General features: G+C 47.5%; 1 non-coding gene across 1 annotated transcript; it reads left to right on the top strand.

Moving 5' to 3' along the window:
• The first annotated feature begins 12,172 nt into the window (after positions 1-12,172).
• LOC128628522 (U6 spliceosomal RNA) lies at positions 12,173-12,279 on the top strand. The gene has a single exon (XR_008392926.1). It is a non-coding gene; the product is annotated as a U6 spliceosomal RNA (small nuclear RNA).
• Positions 12,280-12,853: the final 574 nt, after the last annotated feature.

Here is a 12,853-nt window from a genome sequence, read left to right as displayed (position 1 = left end):
AGTAGGCAATTATTGGAACTGTCACCCCATTTACAGGTGAGACTTTACTGAGGGCAGAAGTGGTTATGACATCCACCTTCTCAAACTTGGCACTCCATGGAGCCAGCTGGACCAGGGCGCCGCCTGCTGACAGCCAAAGGAATTCAGTGTCTCCGCAACTCTGTCAGCGTGGAGTCCACTTCAAACTGCATTGTATTTCTTGAACTCTGACTGCTGCCCATCTATTTTTGTAGCTATTTTTGCAAGCTTGACTAGTGTAGGAAAGACCCACAAAAAGAAGTAGGGTTTGAGAGCAAAGAGAAAAGGTGACTAATAATGAAGGAGACATAACTAACATATTAAGTTTTCAACGTTGGATTTAAATACAGTATTAATTCCACCATTTCTTTTGTGATGGTGACGTGTTGGAACAGGGAGAAAACCTGTTTACCATCTGTTATGCTTTAACGCTACATTTGGAATCTTACAAAATGTCACTTTTCAACAAAAGAGCTCTCACCAATTTCGGCTTAGAAGCAGTAATGGGTAATTAACTTTATTATTCAAAGAGACTAGAATTTTTTCTTTATGATATCTATTACCAAATGAATGAGTATATATTTAAAAGTAAAATTAAGATACTTGAAGTTGTGGGTTTTCAATTCTTATAAAATATATGCAGTACCTTGGTGTTTTGATCACGGTGCTGTTAAGGAAAAGGACCGTGTGCTTCCACCCCATCCAGCAAGAGTGGCCTCTTCCTGCCCAGAGCAAGCTCTTTGGCCTGGCCTGGCAGGTCCCAGGTGCAGGTGGAAGTTCAGCCTGGCCACCTCCCGGCTGATAAATGAAGCTCTGCAGGGAGCCAGCTCCGTGTCAGCTGGGTGAAACATTTCAGGGCATAATCAATTTTCTTTGTCAGTTTCTCTGCTTTATCTGATTACAAACTCTTTCCTCTCTAAATCTCACTTTACATAATAATCAGGCAGGAGTATGGTCATTCATCACTAGCTCTCTCTGTAACCCTTTCATTCCGTAGTGTGAAACACAGGCCGTGAGTCCCAGAAAACCCTGCGTCCTGCAATCTGAGTTCATTGTTGTCCAGAAGCTACACTCTAGGAAGCACAGGAGGTGGTGAGACATCCGGACATAGATGATGACCCTTATATGTCCTGTTGCAAATAAGCAGGGTTTGCTTCTCATGAATAGCTAACTTGATCCGGGTCTCTTAGGTTCTAGGTCCTGATTATATGTGATTTTGTCTGAAGCCTTTCAGCCACCCTGCAATGCAGCTACTATCCTTGTTTTTACGGAAGACATTGGAGGCTTAGTGAGGTTATGTAACCTGCCCAGGGTTATGCAAGTCTGATAGATTCCGAGGTACCCAGGTGTCCCCTGGCTGTTTGTACCTGCTCCTGAAGCTCATGGGTCTAGGGACCAAGTACCTCTGAGAGTCACCTTCTCTCTGCCCCAGTGCCCAATCCGAACTCCAAATAGAAGATCGGTTCTGATTGCTGCCTTCTCTTGGCCTCTTGAGGCCCTTCTGGCTTCTCTCTCTGCCCACCTTTTTCCTCAGCTGCCTCAGAAACCTCCGGAGGACAGAGAGGCCCTTCGTGCAGAAGAACTCTGGGCACGTGCTTGACAGTCAGGACACATAAGCCCTGCTTCTGCCCTCCTGTCGGATGACTGACTTCGGCACAGCCGTGTGTCTCTGAGGTGAATTTTAATCTTTATTTACATTCTATGCTCTCTGTTTTAGAAGTTGCCTGAGTTCCTTCCTGTGGTTTGTGTTCCCTTTCTCCTGAAGAGCCGATGCACGTTTGCGGGGCTGGGCAGGGCAGACCACAGCACGGTCCCAGCGGCACCCTGGGCATCCAGGTCAGGAGCATCTGAAGAGACCAAGGGAACGAGAGTCGGCATGAGCCTGGCTTTGGGGCCTTCTTCCCCGGCAATTCTTACGTCTGGAAGAGGAATTTCGTGATAGGGCAGGGCACACTTCGCCAGCTCTTCCTCCCCTTTTTCGTCCCCCAGTAACTTCCATCCAAAGATGACCATCAGGGCATTGTCTCCGGCCTCCCACCAAGGATGTGTGAACACCTGGTCCAGATCTCGAGACCCCACTGCCAGCAAGGTCTCAGGCTTCCTCAGAGGACGGCGTGGGCGGCAGGGCAAACACAGCACTGTGGTTCCTGATTCAACACGGCACCCCCCACCGCACCACAGCACCACCACCACCGACAGTGAAAACAGTGCCTGAAGAGTGTGAGATGCTCCACTTATCAAGCGGACTGGGCCTTTCCCCCTCAGAAGCCTGGGAGGCCTTGGGCGTTTTCCTGTCCCCTGCCTCCTGTCACTACAGAACTCGTCATCACAGCTCTAGGAAAGAACGCCAGCCAGCCCGCGGGAAAGGGGCCTCCTTCGTCTCCCCAGCAGCTGCCCTGTCTGAGGCTGTGCTGTCCAGTCTGGGTCAGAAAAGGAGGGAAAAGTGGGAGCACACCCCTCCCTGGTCAGTGTTGTTAAGGAAAAAGGTGGAGGCTTATACTGAGGACTGGTCATTTTCCTATGAGCGTTTCGCCTCCTGGTGCCACATTATTCAAGCTGGTGGCTCCCAAGCAGTGGAGCCCAGGGGAGTGGACCCTCGGTGTCCACTCAAGAGCCCTCCTCACCTGCTCATGTCACCTCTGAGGGAACCTCTGAACCCAACGAGGAGCCGCAAATGCTGATGCGGCAATTTGATTCAGCTCTCCCTGCATTTGTGTCTGGCACCTGCTCGAGGGGCCAGTGGACCCTGCCCAGGAGCACAGCCCAAGTGTGCCGCCGGCCCCTCAGAGCGGACAGAGGTGGAGGAGCTGGGAGCAGGGCGGGTGCCTGAGCAGGGAAGGAAGCAAAGGCCAAGGCCAGGGAAGCCAGGCCCAGGGTCAGTTCCAGGGCCCCGTTAGTCTGCTGGGCCACATGACAAAGCACCACAGACGGGCTGGCTTAAACAAAAGGAGTTTATAAGTCCAAGGTCAAGGTGTCAGCAGGGCCGTGCTCCCTCGGAAGGCTCTAGGGGCGGATCTGTTCCTGGCCTCTGCCAGCTTCTGGTAGTTCTGTGGCCGGCGGCAGCATGACCCAGTCTCCACCTGGTGCTTTCCCTGTGTGTGCGTCTGCCTCCGTGTCCAAATTTCCCTTTTCTGTAAGAACACCAGTCACACTGGATAAGGGCCCTACTGTACTCCAGTACCATCTCAATTAATTACATTGGCTAACAACCCTATTTCCAAATGTCTAAGTTTCCATACTGAGGTACTTGAGGTTAAGAGTTGGAGAAATAATTTCCCCTTGGAGGAGAACAATTTGCAAGTCAAAAGGTGTGGTGCAAAACTAGTGAGTAAGGGTCCAATCGGGAATAAGGTGACCTTTGCAGAGGAGATGGGAGGCCTGCCCCTCAGAGGCCGGGGCCGCAGGGCGCAGGGAGATGTTGAAGAAGCGGGGAAGGGTCCGCCAGTCCTCCAGAAGGCTGGGCGCACTGGGAGATGTTGAAGTGTTCCTTCGGTGCGTCACCGAGCAGGCACTTCTGGAGGCCCCGCTATGTGCTAGGAGCTGGGCATACTCAGATGCCACTGCCCTCCCCCCGCCCTGCTGTCCCCTCCCCAAGAGCTCACACTGTTGCCGTTAAATAGCAACATTTTTATAGAGTTTAAGAAACAGTTACATTACTTTTCTAACCACACTGGCTTGGCTTGAGCTAAACAGAAAGCTAAAAAGCAGTGCAACCTTCCACAGGCTAGCGCTAAAATTGCAGAACAACAATTGTAAAGTGTCAGCTTTGCACTGGTTTCAAAATGAGCAGTAATGGGCTGATACAGATAAAGCGGGAGAGGCAGGGCCACTGAGAGGGAACGTGGGTCATGGTGTCACTCTCGGCATGTGGTTTGGCATTTAAAGAAGTGACTGTTAATTAGGCTCCGCTGAGGCCCAGTGGGAGCAAATTTGTGTCTGATCTTCAAGACAGAGCATCTGTCCTGAAGGCTACCCAAGCTTAACAATCATTCATTTGCAGGTCTTTATACAACAAAGTCTCTTAAATAATAGAGTTAAATTTAATACAGCATGTTTTGTTGGGAAAAGCATGGATGTTGGAGCCAGACACACCAGTCTCTGGCCTGCCACCACCTCCTGGGGCACCTCGTTGGGGTGGCTGCTCCTGCTGTTTCTGGTTGGCACAATGGTAGAAGTAACAGCGTTTTCTAGAGTTTTAATCAGGATTAAACAAGACAACACATGAAAGACCCTAGCCCAACCCTGGCACATAGCGGGCATTTATAAAACTATCTCCTGAGCTTGCATTTCCCTGAGCTGTGGCTTCACAGGAGCTTTGAGGGGCCAGAGCTGGGAAATGGGGAGGCAAGGCCGGGGGCCCAACATAGGGACTGGCCCAAAATGGGGGACAGACATGGGAAAACAGGCCCCAGGAACCGACAAGTGAGCAGCTCATTGTCAGAGACCTTCGGAAGTGCGTTGGGCGGGGCCACGATGCTGAGGGGTCTAAGGTGTGTCTCCTTCCCAAATACATTTGATCCATCCAACTCTGTCAGCACCGCAGCTGCCCCCTGAAGTCTAGACACTGCGCTCCTTCAGGTTCACCCAACTCTTTTCCCTGCCTCCAGGGCCTCCGGCCCATCTGCTCCTCCCCTCCTCACTAGGAATGCAGATCCGAGCTCAGCCACCTGGTCTTAAAGCCCTCCATGCATGCGTGCTAGCCGCTTTTCATATAAAGTAGCATTTCCTCCCGTGGTTTACAGCCAGCTGGCCTCCTTGCTAACAAGGATGCTGAAGAATGGCAGTCCCCCCGCCCCACCAAGTTGCGTGTGGTCTCTGGGCCTTTGCACATTCCACCCCCCACCCAAGCTCAGAACACCCTCACACCTTGTCTTCTTTTCTGGTGTCTTGTATTTGCCTCTCAGACTCTTGATTTTATACATTTCTTCCTCCAGGAAGACCTCCTTGCCTATGTTCCCCATGCAAAACTAAATTGATATCCACGCTAATCTCTAAATTACTTGAAGTCACCTCACTCAGGTGATGGCAGACAGTGGCATTCGGTAAATGTTTGCTGAATAAATAGATCTACCTGGCAGTGGAGCTGCAGGGTCAGTTAGCAGATAATGTTGAGCTGACTTACTCTGAAGTTCATGTTTGGTTTTCCCCACCTGTGTCCGTCAGGGCTCCAGCAGGAAACAGATGGCTCGGTAAACCAGGAAAGTCTGACCGTGTTCCTGTGACCGGACACAGGCCTGGCTGCCTGCTGCAGGGAAAGGCAAACTCGTGAGACAGGTGCTGGTGAAAAGGAAAGTGGTTTGTTCAGACACCTGCAATCTGAGAAGATGGGGACTCTTATCTCAAAGCCCACCTTAACATCTCCGTGCCTACAGGGGTTTTTATAAGGAGGGTGAGGTAGAGAACTTCTCTACCTGCAGACCAACACAGACCATTCCGATAAAGACCCCAGAACTGGCCAAGTGACAGTCTGGTGCGTGCCATCCTGGTTTTAAGGTTGAAGGTCAGCAAATCTGCCAGAGCTGGGATGCCTAGGTCGGAGTCTGTATCTTTTGAAGTCAGTTCCTAGGATTCTTGTGCAAACATGCTGTTCATCTACAAGCTGCACATTAGTCAGAGTCAGCACTTGGGGAAACAATGTCCAAAGACCCATGGGGTGCGTTACAATTCCCCACTGTTACGTGACCAAGAAACTTCCTGCAAAGATGTGAAGGGTCAAGAGAGAGGGAGAAAAACCTGCCCCGGGACGAAGAACAGCAGGAAGCTACCATCTCCTAGGCCTGCCGGGACAAACAGAGAAAAGGCTGTAGAACCTCAGGGCTGCAGAAAGGTAGAGAGCTTCTGGGTGTGAGCTGTGGCCTTTAAATGAGGAACGCAGCCACTGCCCATGGGGTCCCTGCTTCTGCCCTCCCTCCTCCTGGCCTTGCACCAACCAACTCCAACAGACGGCCTGTTGGCTCTGAGTGATGTGGGTTAGGATGGGGTGTGATTGGTGAGAAGAAACAGAATATCCAGCTGTTCTAACAACCTAATAACCTGTCTAATGGCTTGCTCTAATAACAAGCTGGCATTAAGGCTTCTATCTCTTGTAATGAAACATGTTGACTTGCCAATTGAATGGAGATTGAATAGAAATAATTCTTAAAATATTTTCATTGAATTGAAAAGATGAAGACTTTCTAAAGCTTAATTTAAATTAGGCTCTCTGTCTTATCTGCAATTTAATAAGAGTTACCTTTAAATTTTAATTTAAGTTTTAGAGATCTGTTTGGAGGTTTGTCCTGACTGGGCATATAACACTCAGCCTCTACCGGGCCAGTGAGTTTGCCCACCACTAAATAGGCTGGGTCTGAGCAGAGGCCTTGCATCCGAACCGAGAGGTACTCCTCTCCAAGACGGGGGACATCTCAACAAAGGACAGAGATGACAGGGTCTCCCTCGTCCGGCCATCACTCATGGAATTTAGGTGTTGGACCCAGAGACTGCTTGCAATTTGCGGGTTAAGATATTGTCATCTGGAAGATGTCAATATGGAGTCAGAACTGCTCCTGCTCGAATAGACGAACACTCCTAACTTGCAAATCCACGAATAGCCAGCCTCCTGTCTGCCAAACCCCAGTACGCTGTGGTAATTTGAAAGTCAGACAGCACACGAAGGCTCCCTGTGTATACGAAGTGCTTGCAACACCATCTGCTTCTGTCTGGATTTAGGTGCATAGTTGGTTGGTTCTGAGTGCTAACGAGTTACAGTTGCAGGGGCCAGATGCTGCCTAGGCCTCACTTCATCCAAAGCAACCCTAAGATTCAAAATCAGAGGAACCACAACAGAAGACCTGCACGTGCCATCTCCCTCATTCTTCACCCAACTTCAAGGTTCTCTCCCTTTAGGGAGTCAACGTTGCATCACCAAACCTTCGTGTGAGGCAGCCCTGCTGTGTTTCCGGACTGCTTCAGGAGGCCAAGACAAGTTTGCTTAGGGCTGGTTGCAGCCCCTTTAGCTGGGCAACACATAGGTAGTGTGTGGGTGCAATGAACCGAGTGTGTGTGTCCCCCCAGTGTGATGGTGTTAGGAGCTGTGGCCTCCAAGTCATGAGGCAGGATCCCTCTGAGTGGGATTAGTGCCTTTAGAAAAGCAGACATGAAGGAGAAGCTTTCCTTCTCTAATGAATGAAGACACAGCAAGAAGGTGGCCATCTGCAAACCAAGAAGTGGGCTCTCACCAAACGCTGGAGCTACTGGTGCCTGGACCTTGGACTTTCAGCCTCTAGAACTGAGAAATGAATTGTTTGAGCCACTCAGTCCATGGTATTGTGTTATAGCAGCTTGAACTGGCTTAGGCAGTGAGTATGTGGGGTATATATGGTGCACACTATGTTAATTTTTTTTTAAGATTCCTTGAGTGACACCATTTACCTCTGGTTTTTTACCCTAAAACTCTAAGAAGCTGTGGCTATCCAGAAGAAGTGGCCCAAATATATATAAATTTTGAATTTCCTTTTCCCTTTTTTTTGGCTTTTCATTCAAAATGTGGTTTATAGAAAAGCAACTCTGCATAAGAAATTCAGGGAGCAAATCTGGGGAGAGGAGGAGGCAAAGGAAGAGGGTTCTTTGTGGGTGTGCTCCCGGGCCAGTTGAGAAAGGTTCCTTTGAGTGGCTGGTGCAGAAAGGGGACTGGAGGGGACCGGAGAGCCCAAGGCTATGTGTGCGGACTCCGGAACAGGGCAGAACACCACCACAGAACAAAGTCAGGACACCAAGAGCTCAGTTCCCCCAACTGGCGGGGCCCAACTAAGCTCAGCTGAGGCAAGTGCAGGAACCCAGGAGTGGCGGTTTCTTATCTGGACCAGAGAGGTCCTTTCTGTCTGGGGGGCTGTGAGCACAAACATGACCAAGCCCGGGGCCTCCCTGGAGATACTCCACAGGCAGGATGTGGTCCCAGGTAAACAGATATCACCCCACTTCTCCTTCTCTCCACACTGAGCAGTGTCTGGAGAGATGGGACAAGGTCGGTGATAAGTAGCTAAGCAAATAAACAGTGCACCCACTTACAGATGGTCTTAATGAGATGAGCCAGCCTGCACCAGACACGCAAGTCAAAATGTCACTTTCCTTAACCACCACCTTCTTTGAGGTCCGAAGTGCTAACCCATTATAGGGATCATCCGTAATCTCTGCCCCCCTCAGAAACCCACCTCAGACTCTTGGGACTGCCGTTGCCAAGGCAGGGTGCTGCTGGGTCTTCCCCGGGTCAGGGAACGGATGGGAAACCAGGGTGGTGAGGTTTCTGAGAGGCCTCCTGTAGGTCACAGAATGCACCCGGGGGGGTGGGGACGATACACTCTTACCAAATGGACCCCTCTTCTCCTGAGGTCTGCTTGTACTAGGTTCACCTTGCCTGCCGCCAGGGAAATACAGCTCTCAATGCCAGGAATTGGTGAAAATGAAAGGAACTATTCATACAAGTTATACAGACTTAGAGTAATGACTTAACATCTTTGTTAAAATCCCAAAGCCCCTCAAAACACCCACAAACACACATAACCCTTCCTCCCCCACTTTGCCCAGTCTGAGGTACTGTATCTCAGGAAAAGAAATAGAAATCTGTGGTGCAGGCAGTCCCCAGCTCTTCCCAGTAACCCGAGCTTGGCTGCCAGGCCTCCCACGGTTCCCAGCACCATCAGCTGTGTCACCACCAGGATCTCCAGTTCTTAATTCAAACCCATGTGGCACCTTCTCCTGGCCCACCAAGCAAGAGTCCTTTTACCCCTTTCCTTCCTGCAAGGTCTGTCCTGCATCTTCCAAACTGCAAAGAGAGAGTTCTGCATCGCTAGCTGCGTCTTGCTTTCTGGCTTCCTAAGCTGCATGGCAAAGGGAGCTACAGAGCTGAGTGGTTCTCCCTGCATGGATGCCATGCCTGGGTTTAAATCCCGGTGCCAATCTTCCTTTGCAGCCCCATTTCCAACTTCTCCCACAATTGGCTATTTCTGCCAGCATGCCCATGTTTTTCCAGGTTTTCTGTGCTGCCGTAGTAAGTCCAGGCGGGCATGGCCCCATGGCATGGAGCCAATCATCTCCAAGCTCTCACACAGGTGCTGTAAGCAGTTGCCTCCCAGTTACATCATAGGTCAAAGTCAGTCCCATCTCCCTGGCTCAAAGCATAGCCACGACCATTTAACATATCCATGAAACCAATTTACAGTTATAGATATGTTAAATGACCATGCCCTAGGTTATTTGCAAAACTGTTGGTATGCAAAATAACTCAGTGGCTCTGCTCCACGTGTCCCACCCCCCAGTTCAGACTTGTGGCGGTGAGGACATCCTATATTTTTAATACTTCCTGGACACCCTGAGTTCTGGACCCCATTACAAATCCCTCTTTGGGGGGGCCCCATGGCTGCACCCTGTTACATGTGGGCCTGTAATACCGTGGCACTGAGGCTGGTTGTGCAGGGCCTGAGCAGAATTTGCCTGCCAGCCCACGCACATGCAAAGGGTCTCAGGTTTACAGTCCTCTGTAAGTAGAGTAGTGATGGCTGCTCAGGCTAGCTCTTGAGAGCAAGGACCATGTCTCACCGTGTTTCTGTGGGGCAGGCCAATACAGTGCTGCTTGGACTAGGGCAAGGGTCTAAGGGAAGCCCACCAGAGGACCTGTGCTGTTTGTCACAAACATACAGCTACATCACCGCCTTTAAGATCACAAGCACCTCTGCCATGCAGGACCCAGCGCTTTTGCTGGCTGAGTGATCCCCTGGCTCTAACAGCACTCGGAGCGCAGGGATACACTCACGGCCCTCGCCCACCACTCAGACACTGTGCAGATTTGTAGGAGCTGCACGGTGACACCAGACAAGGACACTGCAGACTACGGGCAGGATGTAAGTTCTGGAAGGTTCCAGATAAGGGAAAGACCAATTAATTAAATCATTAAATCCTTCCTTTTATATAAACGTGGTAGATTCTTGCACAGGGAAATCTTGTTTCTCTCCTCTACTTCTTCTCATGCTCCCATTGCTGGCTCCGGGCACACGCTGGCTGGTCTGGCGTTCCCAGCAGAGGCCGGAGAACGTTCTGTGCTGTGGAACTCTCAAATGTGTGTACGTGTAGGTGGAAGCTTAACCTGTGCAAGACAACGTGTCGACCTTGGCAACTAGGTGGACACTGAATGCTAGAATTGTAACTGCCTCTATTTTCACAACTCTATTTAATAAGATTTAATCACTTTTTCAAAAATATTAGTAAAAATTCCAGTTTTATTTAAATACTTTTGACATATTTTGATATTCATAAATTATATCCTATTTGCTTTTAAAATTTCATAAATGATCTTGTGTCTTTTAGGAGGAAAATAAATGATTTGATAAATAATTTTAATTTGCATTTTTGATGATAATATATTCAAATTTTATATACTTTGAATACAATTACATATACTTTTTCAGTCATTTGAGTCATTGTGTATGAATGCAGTTGAGATTGTGACAGCTATAGAAATACAAAAATGGAGCTTAAAAAAGAAAAAATATTAAAAATAGAAAATCTTGAAAGAGATAGTCAACTTAAATTTCTAAAAACTAGAAACAATAAAATTTAGCAGATCTCTAGTGAGCTTGGCACACATAAAATTTACAAACAAAATGTAACATTTTATTTAGTGAAAATTAAATTACTAATCAAGACAATAGAAATAGATTAAATAGACAGAAAACTAGTCTATAGATCAATGACTTGACAGACTTCCAGCCAAGACGGAGGCACAAGTAGGCATACTTCGCCTCTTCACACAACCGTAAGAAGTATTACAACTAACCTCAAAAAAAAAAATACAACTGGAACTGTCAGAAAATTGAACTGTATGGAAGTCCAGCAACAAAAGATTTAAAGAAGACGTATTCACCAAGACCGGTAGGAGGGGTGCAGGTGGGGTGCTGGGGTGGCAAGGATGCAGCGTGGAGGCTGCAGTGAGACTGTAGTGGCAGCACCTGGCAGAACAGGCAGCCCCATACTCACATGTGGTGGATAAAAATGACAATGAACCCTGGGGAGCAAGCCATTCTAGCCCCAGGACAGACTGCATAGCCCAGGGTTCTATCGCCAGAAAAATAAAACCTCATTAACTTCAGATGTTAAGACCAGTCGGAGTTGGGGTAGCAGAAATCGGTCTCTCAGAAGAGTGCGTTTAAAGAACCCACATAGCCCTAGAATGTACACAAACCCACCCACTCTGGAATTCAGCACCAAAGCAGCAACTAGAAGGGTGCCAGAAGCATAGGGAATTGGGGGAAGTGATTGGAAATGGGGCAACAGCCAAGCAAACAGCATTGTCTCTCTCTAACCCCTGTCCCACATACAATACCACAAAGTAGCAAATACCTTAGGTATCCACCCTGGTGAATACCTAAGCCTCCACCCCTTACAATGTAACAGGTACTCCAAGACAGGAGACAAAGTATCTCTACCTAATGCACACACATAAACACAGGGAGGCTGCCAAAATAAAGAGACAAAGAAACATGTCCCAAATGAAAGAAGAGATCAAAACTCCAGAAAAAATAACTAAATGAAATGGATATAGCCAACCTGTCAGATGCAAATTCAAAACACTAGTGATGAGGGTGCTTAGAGATTTCACTGAGTATGGCAAATGCATAAAGGAAAAAAGAAAGCTACACTAAGTGAAATAAAGAGAAATCCACAGGGAGCCAACAGTGAAGGGAAGGAAGCCAGGATTCAGATCAACAACTTGGAACATAAAGAAGAAATAAATAGTGAACAAGTACAGAATAAAGAATCAAGATTTCAAAAAAAATATATGAGGCAAGAATAAGAAGACTGTGCAACATCTCCAAATGTGCAAACATCTGAATCATAAGGGTGCCTGAGGAGAAGAGGAAGACCAAGAAATTGAAAACTTATTTGAACAGATAATGAAAGAAAACTTCCTTAATTTGGCAAAGGAAAAAGACATATAAGTCCAGGAAGCACAGAGAGTCCCAAACAGGAGAGACCCAAAGAGGACCACGCCAAGACACATCATAGTTAAAATGCCAAAGGTTAAAGATAAAGAGAGAATCTTAAAAGCAACAAGAGAAAACACACAGTTACCTACAAAGGAATTCCCATAAGACTATCAGATGATTTCTCAAAAGAAACTTTGGTGCTCGCTTCGGCAGCACATATACTAAAATTGGAACGATACAGAGAAGATTAGCATGGCCCCTGCGCAAGGATGACACGCAAATTCGTGAAGCGTTCCATATTTTTGAAAAACCGGTTCGGCTAGTTTGAAGCCAACAAGTGACATTCCTTTTTCTGAGGGTTTTTTTTTTTTTTGAGAGATTATTTTGGTGCGTTTTTTGGTTGTTTTTTTTTTCTTTTCTCTATTTTATTTTTATTCTTTCTTTTTTTTTATTTACCTTTCTCCCCTCTCCATTCCTTTTCTTTATCTTTTTGCTTTTTTAAAGTAATCTGATATTTCTTTTAAACTTTATTACTGTTTCTTCTTTCCATACTTTTGTCCTCTTTTCCCGGATTTCCTGTTTTATTTCTTTTTCTTTTCTTTCTAAACTTATTGCTCTTTCTTACATTCCCCTACCATTTTCTTCTTTCTTCCTTTTATTTCTTCCCTTATCATTTCTTTCTTTTACCCACAAGAGTCACAATCAACTTGAAAATATAAAAAGACCAGAGCTGGACCCATAGAAGAGGCCTCCCAATAGTAGAATCAGAGAGACAAATTGCACATTGTTCTAGGAGAGAAGCCACAAGTTGCTGCATATTTGAGTAGGTGGAAGCAGAGAACAACAGGATAACCAAAAGAGGCTGCACCATTGAAATT

Source organism: Artibeus jamaicensis, unplaced genomic scaffold, assembly GCF_021234435.1.
Source record: "Artibeus jamaicensis isolate MK-2021 breed Jamaican fruit bat unplaced genomic scaffold, CSHL_Jam_final contig_793, whole genome shotgun sequence".
Taxonomy (NCBI): Eukaryota; Metazoa; Chordata; class Mammalia; order Chiroptera; family Phyllostomidae; genus Artibeus; species Artibeus jamaicensis.
The sequence above is the reverse complement of the archived record's forward strand: the minus strand, read 5'-3'. Positions and strand labels throughout refer to the sequence as shown.